The sequence below is a fragment of the Pundamilia nyererei genome, unplaced genomic scaffold (assembly GCF_000239375.1).
Source record: "Pundamilia nyererei isolate P.nyererei 1_Seehausen unplaced genomic scaffold, PunNye1.0 scaffold00101, whole genome shotgun sequence".
NCBI classification, from domain to species: domain Eukaryota; kingdom Metazoa; phylum Chordata; class Actinopteri; order Cichliformes; family Cichlidae; genus Pundamilia; species Pundamilia nyererei.
In genome coordinates, this window is record NW_005187502.1 from 1242132 (window position 1) to 1253749 (window position 11618).

Sequence of the window (11618 nt, forward strand, 5' to 3'; positions counted from 1 at the left end):
AGCGGGAAGAGGGAGGCAGCTGGAGATGGGGAGGGAAGGAAGGGAGGGGCAGGTTTTTGACCAAATCAACATAAAGAGCTCTCAGACACACTACGTCCTATATCTTACTGTAACTCAGCAGTACAGACAGTTTTCCCACGGTTCCTCACAGTTGTCCCTTGTACATTATTTGCATAACCAAAGCTTTGCTGCGGCTTGGAAACACTTTCTCCCTCTTTTGCTGTGATTTTTCCTGTTTGCCACTGCTATAGAGTGGTAAACTATAGTAAACATTTAAAAGGGATATAATGCGGTTGCAAAAACCTCAACAAACCTCTGATGTACAGTTAAGTTCTACGACTGTTTTTATTCGCAGTTACGGTTGCTGGCATCGTGGCCTGTAAGCTATTGTAGATGGCCAAGGTCATTTGGTTTTGGTCAGGGTCCACTGACAGACAGCCTATTCTTGCAAGTGAAAACACAGCTAATGAACAGAAGAGCTGCCAAAGATAACTTCAGTGAAATTCACCATAACAAAAAACAATGGTTTTCCTGTGCCATTGCTGAAGTGTCTTCTGCACTTGACTACAGTAGAATTGTCTTGTAATCACAGACATAGCTTTTGATAAATGAACAGTAGGCTGTGTCTGTTTCTGTTAACCCAATCCCAGCTGAAGTAATCACGTGATGGCAAGAGCAACATTACACAAAACTGCCCGAAGCGGCTTTTACTGCAAGGACTGGAAGTTTATCTGAAGACGCAGGAATCACAGTGGAGCTTCTGTGGAGCAGATTTTCTTTTTTTATGATTGATTGCTTGCCTTTTCCTGTTTTCATTCATCTGTTCTAGTCATAATCAAGTGACCAAGTCTAACCAAGTGGAGAAAGATGAAATTGTGCTTTATAGATGTTTTATAGAGTTTTTAGGCAGGCTGAAGTGAAAGTAAGATATTACAGGAATGATGAACTTAGAAAGAGAAAGTTATCTGCTGAGATTGAAATTAACAGATAAATCAATCTATTTAAAAAAAAAATGTTGTAGAGCATTGAATGACTTAGGTGAGCATAGAGTGTCTGTGAGGTAAGGAGAAGAATCATTTAGCCAGGCAATTATGGTCTGCTCATCACAGGGCTGGAACAGAGGTAAGATGGAGGGGTAGTCAGTAATTGGAAGCGAACCCCACAATCTTGACCCCGAGCATTACTGCTCTGGCAAACACAGTCCGCAACTTGGCAGTTGTGACTTTCCATTGCAAAGTTATTCCCTCACCCTTTTGTTGAGGCTTTTTACAGGATTTTTGTGTGTCCATAACACCTCAGCATACAGACTCAAGGAGCCACATCTGGATGCATCCATAAATCTGCACAAAATAATGTTGCAGTGTTTCCAAGCAGGCTTTCTACTAAGGTTTTCCTCATACATATAGCTTTGACCCAGGCATCGTGGTACTCCTATGAATAACATGAGGTTATGGCAATGTGGCTTTTTTCCAAACGCACTTACATTATGAATTTAATTATATTTCAGGACATCAATCATCTTTCATTTTGATCCATCATTAATCAAGAAAATGTCTAATAAGTGCTGCTCCTTGTCTTGATTGCAAGTCCTCCTTGCCTCATTCTCTACTGTCCAGAGCATGCAAAGCATCAGTCACAGTGTTGTATCCAGGTGTGTGGCAGACGGAGTGAGAACCCCATCTCAAGACTCTGGAGACAGACGTGCACTGGAGTGTAGCTTTATTGCTGAGTTACATATGCTTAGAATCCTACACAAACTGGGGCATTACTACGAACAGAACACAGAGAGTGACAGGAAGACCAACAACAATGTGACAAAGAACTAAGTAAACTGAGGGCTTAAATAAACACAATGGGCAATCAGGGAGACACAAGGTAACACAGGTGAACCAAATCAGACTAACGAGAAAGGGAAATAGAACTGAACATAATGCACACAGTACAAGAGACTGTCACAATAAAACAGGAAGCTTATGGCTCAGGCACAGGAAGATGGGGAAAGAAACACTGAGACGAGACTGACTAAATATCGAGAGCAAGGGACGCAGAGAGCAGAGAGAGAGACAGAGGGTGACATAACACAGACGAGACCAAGACAACCAGGAGGCAAAAGGGAGCTGACTTAATGAAAAAGTAGCTAAGAGTGCTGTTGTTTGCAGTGGGCCACGGGCTCTGTTTCCTCTGACTATGAACTTAATGAAAGAAAAGAGAAGAAAACAGACTCTGCCTCTCATTATTGCTGTAACAAAACATATTCCAAAATGATTTTCATTTCAGTACGCCACTCAGCCTCTGATTGATTCTGAAATGAGCAAATGCCCCTAAAACCCTGTTACCATTAACAGCCTTTCCTTTTTGACAGTAATGGCTCTGTCGCTTCATTCCAAGCTTTTGCCTGACCTAGACATTTTAAGTGATTCAAATAAGCCTGAGAGAGTACGAAAAAACAGATCCACTTACAGATTCAAGTGGGCATTAAAAACATTTGCTGTGCATCACGCTGGTTTCCTCCCGAAGAGGTGGCCAATTTCACCTTCATTCATATCCAACTGTGCATGTCATCCAAAAAACAAAATATAACACAACACACACGGGAACCAAACCACAAAATGAGAGAACTCTATTCATATTACGGCCTGTTGATACTCTTACTAAGATACCTTTGTGACATGTTAAATTTAGAGTGAGGGCAACCAAAGTGTTTTTTAGTGTTTGTAAATGAAGTGTCACTAAATGTGCTTTACATAAGATTAATGGCATCATTATAATTACTTCTATTATTGTTATTATCAGTAGCGGGATAACTGTTTTACATAGTAACAGTGTGACAAGTCATTAAGTATGGCAGAGAGCCTGTACTGGCAGCAAGTGTATTAAGCTGCCACATTACTCATGGCAGTTAGGATGTTTTATCACCATGCCAAGCTGCAGTTAGCCTGGTTCCCAATTTTAGTTGTTTTTTTAAAGCCTTATTTGTTAAGAAATGACTAAGACGTCCGCTGAAAGCCTTATTTTGTTCCATGAAGAGGGAACTTCTCTCTTTAGCAGTTACGCTTCTATCATTAAGTATAAAGTGTGTGTCAAGGAGATACTGATTTGTCCATCTTGTTCTAAAAGGATAATATTCTCATAGTTTTGCTTCAAGTGAAGGTATTCATGCTAACTCAGTGTGGCAGCAGACACTCCAGTTTCAGTTGGGAGGACTTAACCTAGACTTTAAATGCAGGATATCATTGTGTCAGTTATGATATATGAAGTGCAGAAAGCCTTGTGAGTGCTACTGAACCCTTTTTCTTGTTATTTTTAGAATTCCACTGAAATCTGAACTACACATAAGAAAAAAGGGATTTTCACATAATCTTACCTCTGGAAAAAGACTTCAACTTCGTATAGTACTTTTTTTTTTATCATAGCAATTATTAAAACAGACTAGTTTATCAGCTCCTTTGCTAAACTGAAAGGACTTGATTCTGAATTGATTAATGTGGTAGCAAGGTGTTAAGTCACTGCTTGCTGTATATTATAGCCCCACACTCACAGGGACTAAGAGAATAAATAAAACTAAATTGTTCTTTTAAGAGAGTACTAGTGGAAATGTGTTGAGCTGCCAGGGCATGCTCTGAGGACATTGTTTATTTAAGAGGGAAAATTACTGATTTAAAAATCATCTGACACTAAAGTGCAAGTCCAAAACCATCGCACAAATGTCATTACTATAGGAACCAGGCTAGATGACAATTAAACAAACCCCTGCCTATCAAGACAAATGATTAAAGGCCCTGTCAGCCTGCATCTATTGACATTAGAAAATCAGAGAAAGTCAGTCTGCAGCTGATTCTTTCAGTATGCCCATTTTTGGTTCATTTCTAAAAGGCCCTAACCAACACATCTCTTATGTCTATAAAATCAGCACGCACGCTTGATCCTTTGTTAGCAGCGGAAAAGACTGAAATCTAAAAGCAAAGACTTACATAAAAGATCAGAGCGGATAGAATCCATACAAAAACTTTACATTTTATACAAATAATGACTTCAAGGAGAAACAATAGTAAAGGAGAGATATGACAACAGCATGCGAGTGGAAAAAGTGACACAGCTAGTCGTGAATGAGTGAAAGCCCCCATAAAAATAACATGTGGTGATGGTATAACATCCTTGATGCACGCAAGTTGGTGCTCTATATCCATCGCTGCTATTGATGTATTCACAGACTGCTGTTAATAACATCTTCCTGGCAAACATATGATCCAAAAGTAATGGGCACATGTGGATAATGCAATGGTTTACTGCTATCAACCAGCTTTTCCACTGAGGGTCATCAAGTGATTTGTCAAAGTCATACTAATTGTTGTCACTGCTTAGGTTTCCTTGATCATGCCTAAAGTCTGAATGTCAGTCCTGTAGCTCTCCTGTAGTTAGACAAAAATAAACAGATCACATAACCATGAATGATACCACCGGTCTTAAGTTTTGAACTTAATCTTGACTTTTATTATCATTATCGCAGCTCAGCTCAAATATATTTGTTAATCTTATATCACTGGTTGTTTTAGTTTCACTGTCTAGACTGTTAGATGTGTAGCATTTAATAGAAGAAAAGTGTACAAGCATAATGAAATCACAATAGTTTAAACTTTTAAGGTGCCAAAAGGCACCTTATCTGATTGTAATGTGAAAACTTGAAACATCCACCACACACTGGGAGCACTTTTCAATTAACTTTACATATAAGCAGAATTAATGAAATAAAAAACAAAACGGGGATTTCTTGTGAAATAACCTGTCAGACAGGAGTTATTATTTAAAGCCGAGTATTTTAATATGTCTCAAAAATGTGTTTAGATGGGGATCAATAAAACTTCATGGAAAGACCGTATCCAACAATCATGGAATCATCGTCTCTTAATACTGCCTGCACTTACTAATTCAAGCAAAGACAGAAATGGAAGATTCCAGATCTGTGCTCTCCTTCCGGGAGTCAGAGCTATTATACACAAGCTGCTGACTCATGCTTCTGATGTACTTGATGTCAGAAGCATGTCCGTCTGACAGACAATTTCACCACTTAATACATAATTAATCTGAGTGTGTTTGTATCTTTATCTTTTCCTTTTCTTTCTTATAAAGTGTCTTATTGTGTGCTCTGTTCAATCATCTCAAAGAAAGTCAATGAACAAAACAGCAAACGCAATGTCAGATGAAATTCTGTCAAACTACCACTGGAGAACAGAATTTACAGGAGATGCACCAAGTTTTGTTTTCAGAGTCGCGCTTGTTGCTGCACCTGCTGCACTACCCCCAAATCAGCTAATACCAGAGTGATGGCCTAGTCTCTACAGCAAGCCAGGACTATGAAGATTCTCAGCATGTCATCATCCAAGTTAGCTGACTGATGCTATAGTAGTGTTTGCTGATGGTAGGTTCAAACAATGCCATGCTCCATACAAGTTAATGATAGGCAGGCAAAGAAGCAAAAGTATTGCTTTTGATGTGGAAATGCTACTGACTGCAAAAGAAAAGCAACCTCTTCTAGAGTAGGTCATGATTACACCTGCACTTTGGTCCAAAGTGAAATTCAGACAGATTTACTTGGGGCACATTGGTTCACATCTAAATTATTGAGCACTTGAGTCGTACAGAGATTCTGTTAAATGTTAAAGTCACACATGCAGCTTAGGTCTTTACATTATTTTTTGATGACACTGCAACTCAGGAGTATAAAGGGATTAGGAACATTAAGCTCTGGGCATAGAATCCATGTCAGTAGGATCAGCTCATTGTTGGTTCTGGACTTTCAATAAATGTATGTGCAATAAAAAATCAAGGGAAATGGTTAGCCTTCTCATTTCCTTTGCAGTATATGTTTTAACACTTTTAATAGATGGTTAATTCAATATAGAATCACACTATTGTGCAGAGTATGACTTGACAAATTGTTGTCAATCATAGGCCCCTCTCACCTCTGATGCATATTCCTGTAGGTTGCCAGTCACTGGAATAAGCATTTTCTGAAGTGGAGACTTGAGCTGGGGTCCCAGCAGAGGGATACCCCCAACCTTACAAATGGTTCATAATGCTAAAGCCCCACAACAGGCCACCTCTATATCGTCCTCCTGGTTGGGAATCAGGCTGGCTAAATTAGGAAGGCAGTCCAGCAGCTTTACCTGATTGGAGATATAGACGCCCCTAAACTTAAATGTAGATAGACAGATAAAGCCGAGTAAAATCTCTACATAGAAACTCAGTGAGACTGATATAAATTCAGGAACTAAACTGAAAAGTTTGTCTGCAAGATTTGGGTAATAATTGATGGTTCCAGATGGAAATAGCAAGTTTTTGGCCCTGATTACAGGTGTAATTAAAGTTCTATTACCACTGGGTCTGAGAGGATGAAAACACCAGAGATGCTAGGAGTGGAAAACTGTCAGGATAGATGTTGATGTTAGGTCTGAAAAGCCCAGTGTGACCATTTATGGCCATCATTCTGTGTTCTAATCCATAGTTCCTGGCCAGCAAGACAGACCAGGCAAAGCTATTACGGACTGCACAGTTCAAAGGTGGTCTTGTAGCATAGCGTGAAATTAATCTGCCTCCGTGAGCAACTTGCACATGAGAACATCCGATTTGGGGCTGAGGAAAATATACAAGGCATGGTGGCTTTAATCAAAGGTCCCTCCGTCAACAAACATAAATGCAGGTTAGAGGATGTAGGAGACATTCTATCTGGTGCCCAGCACCCACTTTCTAATTTAAAAAAACTGGATGACCACTATCGGGCATTTACTGTGTGAAAAGGGAACATAATTCTTTGATTCAAGGAAGCCAAAACAACAACAAAATTTTTTTACCCTTTGAACTATGTTAATATATAGATTTCATCAGAATAAAACACATATTTTCACAAAAGTGTCCAAGTTTTCTGAAGTTAGTACAAAAAAGTATTACATCATAAACAAGCTGACCTGTTTTCAAGGAAAATCTGCCACTGTTGGACATTTTTCATTATTACCAGTACAGAAAGATCAGGTTCAAATCTGCAGTGTTTTTTCCTGCTGCATTCCTCACCATGGGATTGTAGAGCTTTAGCCATGGCACAGTCTGAACTTACATTTTACTGTGCTTACACTCACCAGTTTATTGATACCACCATATAACCTGACATTTCTTCTTGCTCTGCGGAACTTGGCCACGTTAGCGATGGTCTCGGCAGCTAAGGCCTTCAGTTCCTTGACTGGTGAGTCCAGGATCTTCACTATGCTCTGCACGCCTCTCATGTCAACAATAACCCGATGGATTAGAGATCCAATCTAATCACAAGAACACACATTAATATTAAATATGACTAGTTAAAAATTAAATTTGTTTTATGACAGAGAAACTTTTTAAGCAGCCAAATATTCATTTCCACTGAAAGTAGATAAAATGTTGCAGTACAACCCAGTTGAAAAGCACCAACCCACACATCTCATTAGGAATGCTATAGAATAATTGCTACCCCATTTTTAAACAGCATGCTTTCTACCTTGCACTCATGTTTCTGAAACTAAAACACAAGCTGGCACACATGGCCAGCTCTGTTCATGCCAGCAGGCCATGCAGGTCCAACTTTGTCATGGCAACTCACTTTGCATTTGTGTTCATCTGTATCCAGCAAGTTAAGGAGGACTTTAAGGCCACCTGTGTCCTGGATAGCCATTTGGCATGACTCCTGCATCAAATTAGTCCATCATGGCACAAAGAGTGTCAACAGTCTGGTCACCATCCTGAAACAATAATTTCAAACACAAATGAATTAAAAAGTAGGAGAGGAGGAAATAACTGAACATTAAGAAAAGCCTCCCTCCATTCCCTCGGACTTCTCCTTCCTCTCACTCATTGTGTTGTTTCTCTTTATAATGCTACTCCTGCTGTTTTGTTTATGCCATGGTCTTGTTCTGTATGTGTTTAGCGTTGCCGTGGTTAACACTGATGGAATGAAATAATTTGCTAACAAAGAGCACGGTGCTCTGGTTTCATGCAAAAAAGGACAGTATTAACACTGAAACCCTGACACTAATTTTAAGTTAGAATTCAAAAGTTGTGTGTTTTGTCAGTTGCTATATACACACAAATCAATTTAGACCAGTGATTAGCAACTTAGTAACTACAACACTACTCAGTCAACAAGTAGTTTGAGGGAGGAAAGTCTGGTCTTTGATTTAAATTCAAGCCCCTCGACAAATATGGGAGAGGAAATGGAACTGATTAGATTTTATTGCCACTTAACTTCAATGTGTTCACAAAAAACAGAAAAAAAGAAAAAAGAAGAAAGAAACAATACGGACTTAAAATAGTGCATGTGTGGTCAAATGCTGTCATGCGCCGCAGTTGCAGAACCTTCATTTTATTTTATTGTTTTTTCCTTAAATTTAGAGTCCAAATACTAGTTTTTGTTGGTTTTTTTCATATACTCTTTACATAAATCCACATAATGTCCTAGCTGTGGATGGATGATGACAGCATTTCAGCACTTGAAATACCAGCGTTACAGTTCTTGCTTTGTGATGGTTAAATGCAGGCAGTGGTGGTGTTTTTGCTTGTTTATGATGTGTTTAGTCTGAATCACATGCAGTTATGTAACAAACTTGGTTCACATACAATGTTTTCCATCATGACATTGAGTGTTCACAGCAAAAAATGCAAAAGTTTTATTCAGCTTTGACATTCATTTCAATTCAACTTTATTTATATAGCATCAAATCACATCAACAGTTGCCTCAAGGCGCTTTATATTGTAAGGTAAAGACCCTACAACAATGCAGAGAAAACCCCAGCAGCCAGATGAGCCCGAGTGGGAATAAACAATCCCTTTTAACCAAAAGAAACCTCTGACAGAACCAGGCTCAGGGAGGCTTAGGGTTGGGGGTCAGGCATGTCACTGAAACGTCCAGTCTAAAATATTCTGGCAAGTGAACCATCAAATATTGCTCCCTTTATTGCACTGATTAAAACATGGCACTGATAGATTCTCCTATAGTAACTTCAAGGCTGCCTCTATGATTCCAAGGCAAAATTTGCACAAACAACTGTAAGACTTCACGAGTTATTTCACGCAAAAACAGGACATGATGTTCTGCTAACAGCTACCCATATATGTAGAAAACAACCAGCGAGTTTTAAGCAGCTGTTGGAGGGGCTGGCTGATCTGGTCAGGCCTATAGCATGGTCTCAAGTAGTGTTTGATCACATCTCGCTCACAAAGCAGTACTCAGCAGGATAACAGGCACATGTGTTCCCCATATCATGACGCGAGCCTAAATGTGAACCATTTGTCCATTAACAGCAGTGGATCTACTGCTTCCTTTGTCTCCTTCACTCTCACTCTTCAAAGGGTTCGGCGGGCGAGTTTCGTACCTTGTAAAAACAACAAAAAAAGCTGTGTTTAGGAGTGATAGCTGGGAGAAAAACAGATCATGTGCTTTCAGTTTTGGTAGCTTTGGTCTTGAAGTTTTGTCGACATTCTTTAAAATGCCGACAACATCTGACAATCTTTTATGGTGAAAGATCTTTGACTTTCTCCAAGCGTGATACAGGCAGATGCTCAAGATGGAACAAATTCAACCACCATTCGACCTCAGAACAAGAAATTCAAAGTAGTTCCAGCAAGTTTAATATCTGTTTCATGAGGCCTGGTGAGTGTTTGCATGTTTGGAGGGGGCAAAGACAAGTGAGTCAACAATGTGTAACAACAGCCGTCACGCAAATTCTGCTACATGATTCACCAGTAGGCTGCAAAGGTCTTTAATATCAAAAGGAAAATCAAAGACTAGAAGCCATAGGCGATTTAAGACCCTTTTTTTTTTTTATCAGAGCACCCCTAAAGATAACTATTAAGAGTATTAACAATAGTTTATTTTAGTATTATTTTCTGTAATTATCTTCAAATGTTAGACTTTCCTAATTTTCCTATTAACGACAGTACAGGATAGATTGATATCATGTTAAAGTCTCTCACACAAAAGGTGTTGGTGTTTTAGCAGCATCTTTTATCATTACCCTAATAACTTTCATTGTTGCTGCAGAAAGAAGATGCTGAGGTAATTTCATGACACACATCAGTGGTGCTTATTTAAAATTATAAAGCTGTAGCTTCCATTTTACCCACATTCATTGATGATGAGGATTTCACAAATGTAAGAAGTGTGTTGTCCTGTGGTCGACTTTCTCTTATAAAAATTATTATAACATTATATTTTTACTTCTACTAAATATAGCATATTGATATGGATGCTATCATTTTATAGGATTCTTACCACTCTGAACATGGCTCAAAGAGCCTGGCTGCCACTACATTGATGTGTCCGACTACAAATCTGTTTACATGATGCTCTGTGCTGAGTCTGCATAATAATGGGAGAGATTGTATGAATTCAAAAACAGTTTGTGTTGTGGAAGGGTGATTTTCCAGTGTCTATACTGAATAATGTTACTTTAAGTGCTTAATGATTTGGTGGACTGCCTCTATGTGATTACCAGACTGAAATAACATTGTGCATGTTTCTCAGCTGCTTTGCTACAAATAGTTATTTAACTTCTTTAAGGACTGAGCCTTTGAGTAAACACAAAATTGCAGTTTTTAAATGATGATGATTTCATTTATAAAGAGAAAAAAGCTATCCAAACCTACCTGGCATTATGTAAGTAATCAACATCTAATACTAACAAGAGGTTGTGCCACCCTTGGCAGTAAGAACTGCAATCAAACATTTGTGATAATGGCAAACTGGCAAGTCTTTCACATCGCTGTGGAGGAATTTTGGTCCACTCTTCTTTGCAGACTAGATTTCATTCAGTCATACTGTAGAGTTTTCAGGCATGAACGACCTGTTTACGGCTATGCCAAAGCATTTCAATTGGATTCAAGTCTGGATTGGACCACTCCAAAACCTTCAATTTGTGTTTTGAGCCATTCAGAGATGGACTTGCGGGTGTATTGTTGGGTCATTGTTCAGCTGCATAACCCAAATTCTCTTGAGCTTTGAGACACAAACCGATGATCCAACGTTTTCCTTCATAATTTTCTGGTAGAGAGGAGAATTCATGGTTCCATCAATAGCGTAAAATTGTACAGGTCCTGAAGCAGCAAAGCAGCCCCAGACTATCATGCTACCACTTCCATGTTTGAATGTTGGTATGATGTAGTTTTTATGAAGTGCTGTTAGTTTTATGCCACATGTCACGGGACATAAACCATTCAAAAAGTTCTGTCTGATCAGACCACAGAATATTTTCCCAGAAGTCTCAAGATGTTTTTGTTAAATGTGAGATGAGCCTTTCAGCTGTTTTGGCTTGGAACATTTTGCCCAGTGTCTTTGTCTTTGCTGAATCATGAATGCTGATCTTGACTGAAACCAGTGAGGCCTGAAGTTTTTCACATGCTGTTCTGGGTTTTTTTTGTTTTTTTTGTATTAGTCATCAATGCACTCTTACAGCAATGTTGTGTGAAATACTTTGTCAGATAGACCTGGGTCCCTTTAAACTTTTTTTTCTCATAATAAATTAAATCTTTATTTAAAAACTGTATTTTGTATTTAGACAGGTTATGTGTTTGTAATATGCAAATATGCAAAGAATAAAAT

The 11618-nt window shown here is 38.8% G+C and overlaps 1 pseudogene; it reads right to left on the minus strand.

Annotated features, from left to right (window-relative positions):
* Positions 1-6068: 6068 nt before the first annotated feature.
* LOC102213301 (armadillo repeat-containing protein 4-like) overlaps positions 6069-11618 on the minus strand; it is a 23160-nt pseudogene continuing 17610 nt past the window's right edge.